Source organism: Trachypithecus francoisi, unplaced genomic scaffold (genome assembly GCF_009764315.1).
Source record: "Trachypithecus francoisi isolate TF-2019V2 unplaced genomic scaffold, Tfra_2.0 Lachesis_group12, whole genome shotgun sequence".
Lineage (NCBI taxonomy): Eukaryota > Metazoa > Chordata > Mammalia > Primates > Cercopithecidae > Trachypithecus > Trachypithecus francoisi.
In genome coordinates, this window is record NW_022681457.1 from 71796989 (window position 1) to 71808981 (window position 11993).

Here is an 11993-nt window from a genome sequence, read left to right on the forward strand (position 1 = left end):
CTGAGAGGTGTTTAATATTGGCTGAAGCACAGAGTATGGGACACAAGACAAAACTGAGCTTGTTGGAGGTCAGTTCATTTAGGACTTTGTGGTCGTGCTGGAATATTCACAGATCCTCTGGGCCTGGCTTTGTTCTCGGTATGAGGAATGCATAGAATCGAATCAGATCTTAATGCTCTTTAATCCAAGGCCTTAAATAGCTCACAATCAGGTAGGATAGACATACTTTGACAATGGTAGTGCAGCATGATAAATATGATAAGAAGGGATTTTCATGGGAATTTATAGGAGTGATAATTAAGAAATAACATTATTCTATCATATTGCCTTTTAAGTTATTTCATATTGCTTCCAAATTCTTACTAAACAAGCCAATTGTAAGACTAAGTTTAGATTAATGTTAATTTTAGACACACAGAAAAATGATATAGCCATTTAGGCTACAAAGCAATTTCTATTACAGTTCTTGCTCTTGCTTTTCGCCTCTATACTACACCTTTCTTTCTTTCCTTCTTTTTTTTTTTTTTTTTAAGACGGAGTCTTGCTCTGTGGCCCAGGTTGGAGTGCAGTGGTGCGATCTTGGCTCACTGCAACCTCTGCCTCCCAGTTTCACGCAATTCTCATGCCTCAGCCTCCCGAATAGCTGGGACTACAGGCATGTGCCACCATGCCCGGCTAATTTTTGTATTTTTCATAGAGACAGGATTTTACCACGTTGGCCAGGCTGGTCTCGAACTCCTGACTTCAGGTGATCCGTCCACCTCAGCCTCCCAAAATGCTGGTATTATAGGCATAAGCCACTGCACCCAGCTAATACTACATCTTTCTTTTCAAATCTCACTCATCCTTTAAGACTCTGCTGAACTTTCCCCCTTCCACTTTACCCCAAGTAGAGTTAGAAATCTCCCTCTGTGTCCCTAAAGGACCCTGGGATATCTCTATTAAGCACTCATCACAATATACTACAAGTGTTTATTTTCCTGTATCCCCTCTAGGCTTTTTCCCCCCAATAGACTTCTGTATTTTTTTATTTTTTAAGAAACAGGGTCTTGCTCTATTGCCCAGACTGGGGTGCAGGGGCACAATCATAGCTCACTGTAATTACTCATGGGCTCAAGAGATCCTCTCACCCCAGCCTCCTAAATAACTAGGACTACAACCACACACCACTATGCTAGCTAATTTATTTGTTTTTGTAGAGATGGGGGTCTTGCTATGTTGCCCAGGCTGGTCTTGAACCTTTGGCCTCAAGTGATCCTCTTGCCTGGGCCTCCCAAAGCACTGGGATTATAGGAATGAACCACAGTGCGTGGCCTCCCACTAGACTTAAGCATAGAGATTTTCTCTTGCTCGTGCTTCAATCTGTCATTCAATAAATATTTGTCAGGTACCTGCTATATGCCAGACATCAGGCTAGGTGCTGCAGATTCAGTGACAACCTGGATAGACTCAGTTCTTGCTCTTGTAGAGCTTATAGTCTAGTGCAGAAGGTGGATGAGCAAATGGGCAAGAGGAGTGAAAAATGTTATGATGAGGAAAGTATCAAGTGCCATGGGAAGCCCAGAGCAGGTGTACCTAACTTTCTTTACGGGGCTAATGGAAGTCTTTCAGAAGGAAGCAATTTAAGCTGAGAATTGAAGAAAAAGCACAAGTTAGCTAGGCAATGTGGCAGTCATGGGTCAGAGCTGGGAGAGAGCACAACACATTCCAGAAGCTGAAAGAGGACTGGGCACAGTGGCTCATGCCTGTAATCCCAACACTTGGGGAGGCTGAAGTGGGAGGATTGCTTAAGTCCAGGAGTTTGAGACCAGCCTGGGCAACATAGCTAGACTTTGTCTCTCCAAAAAATATTAAAAACTAGCCAGGTGTGATGATGAGCACCTGAAGTCCTAGGTACTCAGGCTGGAGGCTGGAGGCTGAGGCAGGAGGCTCATTTAAGCCCAGGAGTTCCAGGCTACAGTGAACTATAATCATGCCACTGCTGTCCAACCTGGGTGACAGAGTGAGAACCTGTCTCCAGAAAAACAAAACAAAGAAATTCACAGACCAGTTGAGGTTAGGGGCAAGCAGTGAAGACTGGGTGGGGTGGGGTGTGGCCGGGGTGGGGAAAGCAATTAGAGATTGGTGTTTAGTGTGATAATTATACACATAGAAAGCTCTATGTAAAATGTTTGTTAAATGAATGAATGAGCCATTCCAAAACCTGAGAAACCAAGACATTTGGGAAAAGCAAATTTGTTTGTGATCATTCGTTCCTTTGTGCACTGGGAGGCATTGTAGTGTGTTGGCTAAAAGTCTGGACTCACACCAACTGCTTAGGTTTGAATCCTGGCTTTGACAATTAATAGCTGAGTGACCTTAGACAAATTACATAACTTTTCTATGTGCCATTTTCCTCATCTGTAAGATAGAAATAATAATAATTCATAGAATTGTCGTGAAGATTAAACAAGTTAATAATATTTGTAAAGCACTTGGAATAGTGCCTAGAATTAAGCACTGTGTGTTTGCTATCATTATTCCTCCATTCATCAAAACATTTATTGAGGGCCAAGTACCATGCTAGGTGCTGTGAAAATATGTGGCTTCAGCCATGGAGGAGGACCATAAAATCTGGTGAGGGAGAAGATTCATAAATAAGCAATTACAACACAATGTGATCAAGTGAGGTGATAGTGGTAAATGTGCAGAACTGAACAAGAGAGAGTGATTCATTCTCTCCAAAGAAGCCAAGAGAAGCTTCAGAGCAAATAATGTATTTAAGTTGGGTGACGCAGAATGAACAGAGTTTGGCAGCAGACAAAAGCAGTAGGGTTTATCAGGCCAAGGAAGCACCGTGTTGCAAAGGTTTAGTAGGATGCAAGTCTAAGGCATGTTTAGGAAATGGCAAGGGGGTCTTGAGCACCTGTTACGTTCCAGGGTCTGTGCTAGGCACTTTTTATAAGTTCTTCTACTTTCCGTAAGAACTTAAGAGGTGAGAATTATGTTCCAAATTTTTTATGAGAAGGTGATCTGAAAGACTGAGAGACTTGCTCAAGATCATGGAAAGCAGTGGGTCTAAATCTGAATCCAAATCTATGTGACTCTAAGGTTTGTGTTCTTTGAGGAAAGGATGGGGCCTGACAATGACTTTGTAAGTTTCTAGTGTAGCTAAAAGTACAATACTTTTATTTTTAATTTTTTTAGAGTGAGGGTATTACTCAGTTGCCCAGGCTGGAGTGCAGTGGTACAATCATAGCTCACTGCAGCCTCAAACTCCTGGGCTCAAGCGAGCCTCCTATCTCATCCTCCCGAGTAGCTATGATTATAGGCATGCATCACCATGCCCAGCTAATTTTTTATATTTTTTTGTAGAGACAGAATCTTGCTTTGCTGCCCAGGCTTGTGTTGAACTCCTGGCCTCAAGCAATCCTTCCTCCTTGGCCTTCCAAAATGCTGAGATTACAGGCGTGAGCCACCAATCCTGGCCCAATATTTTTATTTTAAATTTTAATAATGTTGGATGGCAGTCTTGTTAAGTAGGCACTTGGTATTTCTCAGTCTTCATAAATAGAAGAAGCTGACCTTAAATTAAACTGTTTTTTTCAATATTCAATTTCTTTTAATGATCCCCATCTCCTTAAAGAACAGGTGCAGGCAGCAAGGCAATGGCAAGAGCTGTTTATTTGAAGATCTTGCCCTGATTGAAGGCTTAGTCCACCTGCTGGAAGGCCCCTTTCCAGGAACAGTACTCACAAACCAGTGTCTGGGTCTCCTCGCTGCCAGGATCCAGTTTCTGCCACGTGTATGACTCGAAGTCAACCTGCCAATCTGGACTCAGGGTCAAGGCAAGCTTCTGGCCTGTGAAGACCCAGGCTCCAGAAATGGAGCTGATATTGTTGCTTCCAAAGAGGATTGCACTGGCAGAGGCATTTTCCTCAGTGTGTTCAGTTGCTGGAACATTCCAGCGATGAGACTGCAACTCCAGAAGGTCTGGGTGAGCTTCTCAGGAAAGCAATACTCAGACCAACTATCCTTATTACAGTGCTCCTGAAAATACGGCAGCACCACATTGTGTCCTTTTGGACTACTTGTGCTTAAACTCATCCAACACAAAGGTACTCTTGGGCAAGTGAGCAAAGGGGTCTTGGCTTTGGGCTCAGCAGCCAGTGCCTGTTCACATTCATCCATCTCCTCAGGAGCAGGAGCAGGAGCAGCCGCCTTTTTCTCCTTTCTGTTCAGCCTAGGGCTTCTGCTTCTCTTCTCGTGAACTTTTCTCCCGTGGGGTGTCCTTTCTTTTTTTTTTTTTTGTTTTTTTTTTTTGAGGCGGAGTCTTGCTCTGTTGCCCGGACTGGAGTGCAGTGGCCAGATCTCAGCTCACTGCAAGCTCCGTCTCCCGGGTTTATGCCATTCTCCTGCCTCAGCCTCCCGAGTAGCTGGGACTACAGGTGCCCGCCACCTTGCCCGGCTAGTTTTTGTATTTTTAGTAGAGACGGGGTTTCACCGTGTTAGCCAGGATGGTCTCGATCTCCTGACCTCGTGATCCGCCCGTCTCGGCCTCCCAAAGTGCTGGGATTACAGGCTTGAGCCACCGCGCCCGGCCGGGGTGTCCTTTCTTTAAGCCTGCTCTCTGCAAACATTTTTAGCATCAAATAGGGCCATTTTCTCATGTCATTTTACTTCCTCCAAGACAGCCTGGAACTGGGGCTGGTTAATGCAGGTGAAGAAGTTATTATCAGGACCACTATTTGTGATTCTGTGATGTTCTGTGTTAATATCCTGAGGATTTGTTACAGGATTTCCCTTTTATACATGTGGTTCCCAAACTGCCTTTTGAGGAGCCCTGGGGTGCCCTAGCTAACTCAGGGCTCTAGAGGATATTTGGACATTTTAAGAGAAATACAAGCTGGGCGCGGTGGCTCATGTCTGTAATCCCAGCACTTTGGGAGACCGAGGTGGGTCGATCATTTGAGGCTAGGAGTTCTAGACCAGCCTAGACAACATGGCGAAATCCCGTCTCTACAAAAACTACAAAAATCAGTTGGGCATGTTGGCACACACCTGTAACTCTAGCTACTTGGGAGGCTAAGGCATGAGAATGGTTTGAACCCAGAAGGTGGAGGTTGTAGTGAGCTGTGATTGCGCCACTGCACTCCAGCCTGGGTGAGACAGCGAGACTCCATCTTGGAGAGAGAGGGAGAGAGGGGGAGAGGGATAGAGGGGGAAAGGGGGAGAGGGGGAGATGGGGAGAGGGAGAGAGGGAGAGAGGGAGATTCAATATATGTCTGATACCACACAAGCTTGAGTTCAAGGTTTAAACATGCCTCTGGATGATGTCTTTTTGAAGCTGAGTTTTCAGAGGCTGCTGTAATAAAAAGCAAGTACCAAGTGAAAATCACTGTGGAACAAGAAATGACTGTAGCGTTATACAATGAGATCCCAAAGTTTGAGAAGGGAATTGCTAAACAGGCACATATATTCCTTAGTACACAATTATGAATATTTAATAATAAAAACTGGCTGGGCACAATGGCTCATGCCTGTAATCCCAGCAATTTTATTACCAGTGGAAGGTGCCCAGGTTCTTGGCTTCTTGAAAAAATTGGACAAAACACACAAAGCAAGGAAAGAATGAAGCAAGAAAAGCAGAGATTTACTGAAAACAAAAGTAGACTCCATAGGGTGGGAGCAGGCCAAGCATAGGAATTCAGGAAACTGGTTACAGAATTTTCTGGGATTTAAATACCCTCTAGGGGCTTCCCATTGGTTACTTGAGGTATACCCTATGTAAGTGATGTAGTGGCCTGTGGTTAATCTGATTGGTTGCAGAAAGCAACCAATCAGAGGCTGAAATGAAGTTACAAAGTTAAACCGATTTGATTGGTTGCAAAACGTGACCAATCAGAGGCTGAAGTGAAGTTACAAAGTTAAACCCATGGAAACATCTGATTGGTTGCAGAAAGTGACCAATCAGAGGCTGAAGTGAAGTTACAAACTTATACTCATATGCAAATGAAAACTTGGCCCGAGACCAGCCTGATTGGTTGTGGACAGGGACAAATCACAGGTACTTTCAGTTTTTCATCTGCCACGCAGAAAAGTGGGATGCAAAGGAATTAGCCTCTGGACATTTTGTTACTTGCGTGTGGAAAGTTGGGGTTTTCCTTTTGATTTACTTCTAGGAAGTCAGCATGAATCGGCCTTATGTTCCCTGCCTGCAGACACTGTAGTGTGTAGTGCCTCACTTTGGGAGGCCAAGGCGGGTGGATCACTTGAGGTCAGGAGCTGGAGAACTGCCTGGCCAACATGGCAAAACCCATCTCTACAAAAAGGGGGAGGTTGCAGTGAGCTGAGACTGCACCACTGCACTATAGCTTGGGTAACAGGGCAAGACTCTATCTCAAAAAAAAAAAAAAAAGGCTGGGCATGGTGGCTGTAATCCCAGCACTTTGGGAGGCCGAGGCGGGTGGATCACCTGAGGTCAGGAGTTCGAGACCAGCCTGGCCAATATGGCAAAACCCCGTCTCTACTAAAAGTACAAAAATTAGGTGTGGTGGCGCATGCCTGTAATCCCAGCTACTCGGGAGACTGAGGCAGGAGAACCACTCGAGCCCGGGAGGCAGAGGTTGCAGTGAGCTTAGATGGTGCCACTGCACTCCAGTCTGGGTGACAGGGCAAGACTCCATCTCAAAAATGAAAGAAAATAAAAAAAACTTATATACTTATTATTTCAAATGGTTAGTAAATTATTAGGATGTAAATACTCATTGTTTGGACTTAACTACTTAATAAACAGAATTATTACTTTGGTTTTTTTGTGGCGGGGGGAGGGCATGGAGAAGGCACCATGAAAAAATTACTGAGACACTAAAAGCGCCTTTGAGCTGAGAAAGTTTGGGAACCTCTGTCTTACACAGTTGGATCCTAGATTGCTCTGTTTTCACCGCTTTTTTTGGTTGGTTTGCTTCTTTGCTACATCTCATCACTACTGTTACCAATGTGCCCTCTCTATACTCATATAGTACTTACAATTGCAGGCACTTCATATACATTAAATTATTTAATCTTTATGACAACTGTGCAAAATAGCTACTATTATTATTCCCATTTTACAGATGAGGAAATTGAAGCTAAAAGGTTAAATACGGCTGGGCGCGGGGGCGTAATCCCAGCACTTTGGGAGGCCGAGGTGGGCGGATCACGAGGTCAGGAGATTGAGACCATCCTAGCTAACACGGTGAAACCCCGTCTCTACTAAACATACAAAGTTTAGCCGGGCGTGGTGGCGGGCGCCTGTAGTCCCAGCTACTCGGGAGGCTGAGGCGGGAGAATGGCGTAAACCCGGGAGGCGGCGGAGCTTGCAGTGAGCGGAGATTGCGCCACTGCACTCCTGCCTGGGCGAGAGCGAGACCCCGTCTAAAAAAAAAAAAAAAAAAAAAAAGGGTTAAATACTTCAAAGTCATACAGTTAGGAAGCAGCAGCACAGGATTCAAAGACTCAGTTTGACTCCAGAATCTGTGCTTTTAACTAACTTATTCTGGCCTCTCAACCCCCACCCACTAATTGTTAATTTTGATCTGCTATTTATGGAAACTAAATATCCAAGCTTGTTGGAACTACATGTAAAGCAAGAGCTGAAAGTCACCACTGGGAGAAAAGTGCATGAACTCTATACAGTATGTGTGGTCTGCACAAGACTGAGCAGCATAAAATGCTCAAAAATAACTTCTTCCGGTCGCGCACGGTGGCTCACGCCTATAATCCCAGCACTTTGGGAGGCCGAGGCGGGTAGATCACCTGAGGTCAGGAGTTCGAGACCAGCCTGGCCAACATGGTGGAACCCTGTTTCTACTAAAAATGCAAAAAATTAGCTAGGCATGCTAGCGCATGCCTGTAATCCCAGATACTCAGGAGGCTGACACAGGAGAATCGCCTGAACCCAGGAGGCGGAGGTTGCAGTGAGCCGAGATCATGCCATTGCACTCCAGCTTGGGCAACAAGAGCAAAACTCCGTCTCCAAAACAAAACAAAACATAAAAATCCTCATTCCCTCTGACTTCCCCAGCTGCTGTAGCCAGCAAAGGTGGGGGTGGGAGTGGGTGGATATTTACTGAATTACACAGGATGTCTCAGGCTCTCCATATTTCTCCAGGTGTCCATGTTAAACTCGGGTCTTCCAACCAACAAGTTACTCTTCTATGGAAACAAAAAAGTTTAAAATGCTCTTTTCACTGTAGGAGAGGACAAAAGTGGGCAGAAAATGCAATACAGATACATGACAAAAACAGGATTACTTAGAGGTAGGCAGGCCCATATTAATTCACAAGGAGAAATGTCATTTCAGAGGCAATAGGAAATAAGAAGAGGAAGTTTTGCAGACCTACTGGAGAAAGCAAACTTCCTCAGAAATAAGATTAAGACTGTACTTAAAGTGAACCTTGAACATATACAACCATGGTGACTTAGATGAATATCCTGGACAGAAAAGAATCAGCAGAATTTGGATAGTGGAAGAAGGAAAGTCCAGCTCAGATCAGAGGAACTCATATTGGTTAAGAGGTTTCCCTAACTTTCTCGGGAGGAGGAACTGAAAGTTTAAAACAGAACCTACTAAGCCACCTTTGGAAATCTTTATACAGATTTCTGCATAAATCAGTCAATGGGTAGTAAACTGTATGCTTTCATTTCAGACTTGGGTTCAACCTTTCTCAGTGAAAGATTTTTTTTTTTTTTTTTTTTTTTTTGAGATGTAGTCTCATTCTGTCACCCAGGCTGGAGTGCCATGGCATGATCTCAGCTCACTGCAACCTCTGCCTCCTGGGTTCAAGCGATTCTCCTGCCTCAGCCTCCCAAGTAGGTGGGATTACAGGCACCTGCCACCATACCCGTCTAATTTTTCTATTTTTAGTAGTGATGGGGTTTCACCATGTTGTCCAGGCTGGTCTTGAACTCCTGACCTCAGATGATCCGCCCCCCTTGGCCTCCCAAAGTGCTGGGATTACAGGGGTGAGCCACTGTGTCCGGCCTCAGTGAAAGACTTTTGTGAGCTTCATAAAAAGCTCACAAAAACTTTTTGTGAAGAATCCCCCTATGTGGTGATTTCTAGATAGCAACCTGGATGGCTAGACCCCACCTGATGTGCAGTCAAAATTCTGATTCCCAGAATGGACAAAATGAGAGGAAAACCTTTTTTCGTCTCAGCGTAATATACAAACTTCCTGACAATGCTGAGGATGTTCAGTGCTTGCTTATGAAACTGCTTGAGAGCTGGATTCTGGATAGGTGGCATTTATAGCAACATTATGTCCCAGATTTTCGAGGACAGCCCAGATTTCAAATATCCTATCTTATTGTAATTATAAGTAGGCTTAGACTTCTGCTCTTATGTATCCTGATTTGTATAGAATGAGGAAAATATGGGCATAATATAAGTGATCATTTCTTGGAGTGTATGATAAGGATAAATACCAGAAGGAAGTCATGGTGGGGTCTAGAAGGATTAACAGTGGTCTACTAAGATTATTCCTTGGTAACATGGTGTGAAAATAAAAGCTATATTTGTCATGAAACAGGCAGAAAGAAACTCCTGCAAATTCAGGGATAGTATGTGTGCCATTTGAAGAGAATAGAAGAGCCCAGGGGAGAGAAGTTTGGGGACAAAAAAAGAGGCTACTCCTAGGAAAGGTCAGCTGTGTCCCCTTTGGAGAGAAGGAAAGGACTAAAAGTCTGAGACAATTAGAAGGACAGTGGGGTGGGGTTGGGGGAGTAGAAAAAAGGTACACAAAGACTCAACCAAGAGAGAGGGGAGAGAGAGAAAGGGAGAATATTAAAAGTAAAGCTTAGAAAGAAATTTACAAGATAGACTCAGGAAGGCACACTTAGCAAGAGGAGAGAGACAGTTGGGTGAGGAGAGGAAAAGAAGAGACGCTAGGGAGAACAAGAACAGGAGAGAGAGCGAATAAAGTGGGGGGAGCTGGAGCATGTATGGGCAAGAGAGAGATGGAGAGAAGCTTGCAATTTCTCTTGAGATTGTGGATGTCTGGAGGGCCCCAGAAAAACGTTGGGAGAGATCTAAGGCTGGGATCTCTGGAACTAGATGAAAGACTGTCCAAACAAGAAAAATTTAGAGCTGCATCCACCATCTGCTAGAACTGGGGATCCCTTCAGGGATCCCTTAGATATCCTCCCTCCAAAGCTGTGAGTGATCTTATTCTCTGGGGAATTTTAGAGACACCCAGATGTTGTTTAACTTTAAGGAAATTCCTCTTTAAAATATTGTTGGCTTGCAAGGTGGGGGTACTTAGCTGACTAAAAGGTATGTTTCTCGGGTTCTTGGGGATGTCAAGGGAAGTAAAGTGTGTGAATCTCTCCCTGCAAAATCTGAGACTTTATGCTACCAGGCAATATTTATGTTTCAAAGGAAAATACACGTGTGGATGCTATAGCCCTTGCCCAGAGATTCTGAGAAGCTTATCATTTTTAAAGCTTAAGAATGTTTAGTTGGTTTTCTCTCCCACATAATAGTGTAAGTGGAATTTAGTACAAACCTCTTAAAAAGCAATTTGGCAGTACATATCAGGAACCTTTTAAATTTTCACACTACTTGATATAGAAATCCCACATCTGAGAATTTTCTCTGAGGAAATAACCTTATAGTGCTTTATGCATTTATGCAAAAAGCATTATTTATAATAGCAGAAAATTAGAAGTAACTTAAATGCCCAACAATAAGGGCCTGGTTAAGTAAACTCTGACACCTTCTCTTAATGTAATATTTTGCAGATGCTAAAACTGTATTTATAAAGCATTCTTAAGGATATGAGAAAATACAGCAAAACATTAAGTAAAAATTATAGACAAAATATTATCTCAACCATGTTAAAGAGCATTCAAAAAAAGACTGGAAGGAAATATGCCAAAAGGTTATTTAAATTGGTGATCTTAAAATAATGGAGTTACGCATTATTGTTATCATTATTTTTTCTTTATGTTTTCCAGATTTTCTGTAAAAGACCTTTAATACTTTTATAATCAGAAAAACAGTTTAATTTTAAAAGTTTAAAAACATCAGGCAAGTAAACGTTTACAAACACAAAAGTCATTTTGCTAAAAATAATTTTTTTAGGCTGGGCACGGTGGCTCATGTCTATAATCCCAGCACTTTGGGAGGCGAGACAGACGGATCGCTTGAAGCCAGGCATTTGAGACTAGCCTGGCCAACATGGTGAAACCCTGTCTCTATTAAAAATACAAAAATTAGCCAGGCGTGGTGGTGCATACCTGTAATCCCAGCTACTCAGGAGGCTGAGGTATGGGAATCACTTGAATCTGGGAGATGGAGGTTGCAGTGAGCCAAGATGGTGCCACTGTACTCCAGCCTGGGTGACAAAGCGAGACTCCGTCTCAAAAATAATAATAATTTTTAAAATTTTATATTTTTGCATTGCTATAAGTTAAAAATAATTTTACAAGATTTAGGAGTAAAAGGCTAACGAAAAGAAAACAAAAAATTGTTAAAAGGAATAAAATGAAATTTAACCTCTGGAAAAACAGGTATTTATGAAAGCTATAGAACAACATGGGACATGGTTATGATTTAAGGTGAAATGAAAAGAGGCGAAAATAATTATGGTTACAACCATCCAGTTTAGCACCATTAAGCAATCATACCCAGCCCCACAACATGCAGTAGGCACCCAGTAAAAGGAATTTCCCCACACATATCACCATCCCTACTGTATTAGTCTGTTCTTACACTGCTAATAAAGACATACCTGTGACTGAGTAATTTATAAAGGAAAGAAGTTTTTCTTAAAATATATATATATATATATTATTTTAGATGGAGTCTTGCTCTCTTGCTCTGTCACCAGGCTGGAGTGCAGTGGTGCAATCTTGGCTCACTGCCACCTACACCTCCCGGGTTCAAGCCATTCCCCTGCCTCAGCTTCCCAAGTAGCTGGGACTACAGGTGCATGCCACCACGCCTGGCTAATTTTTTACATTTTTTTTAG

The 11993-nt window shown here is 43.1% G+C and overlaps 1 pseudogene; it reads right to left on the minus strand.

Moving 5' to 3' along the window:
- Nucleotides 1-3661: 3661 nt before the first annotated feature.
- Nucleotides 3662-11709, minus strand: LOC117093550 (annotated as a pseudogene).
- Between the last annotated feature and the right edge of the window lie 284 nt (nucleotides 11710-11993).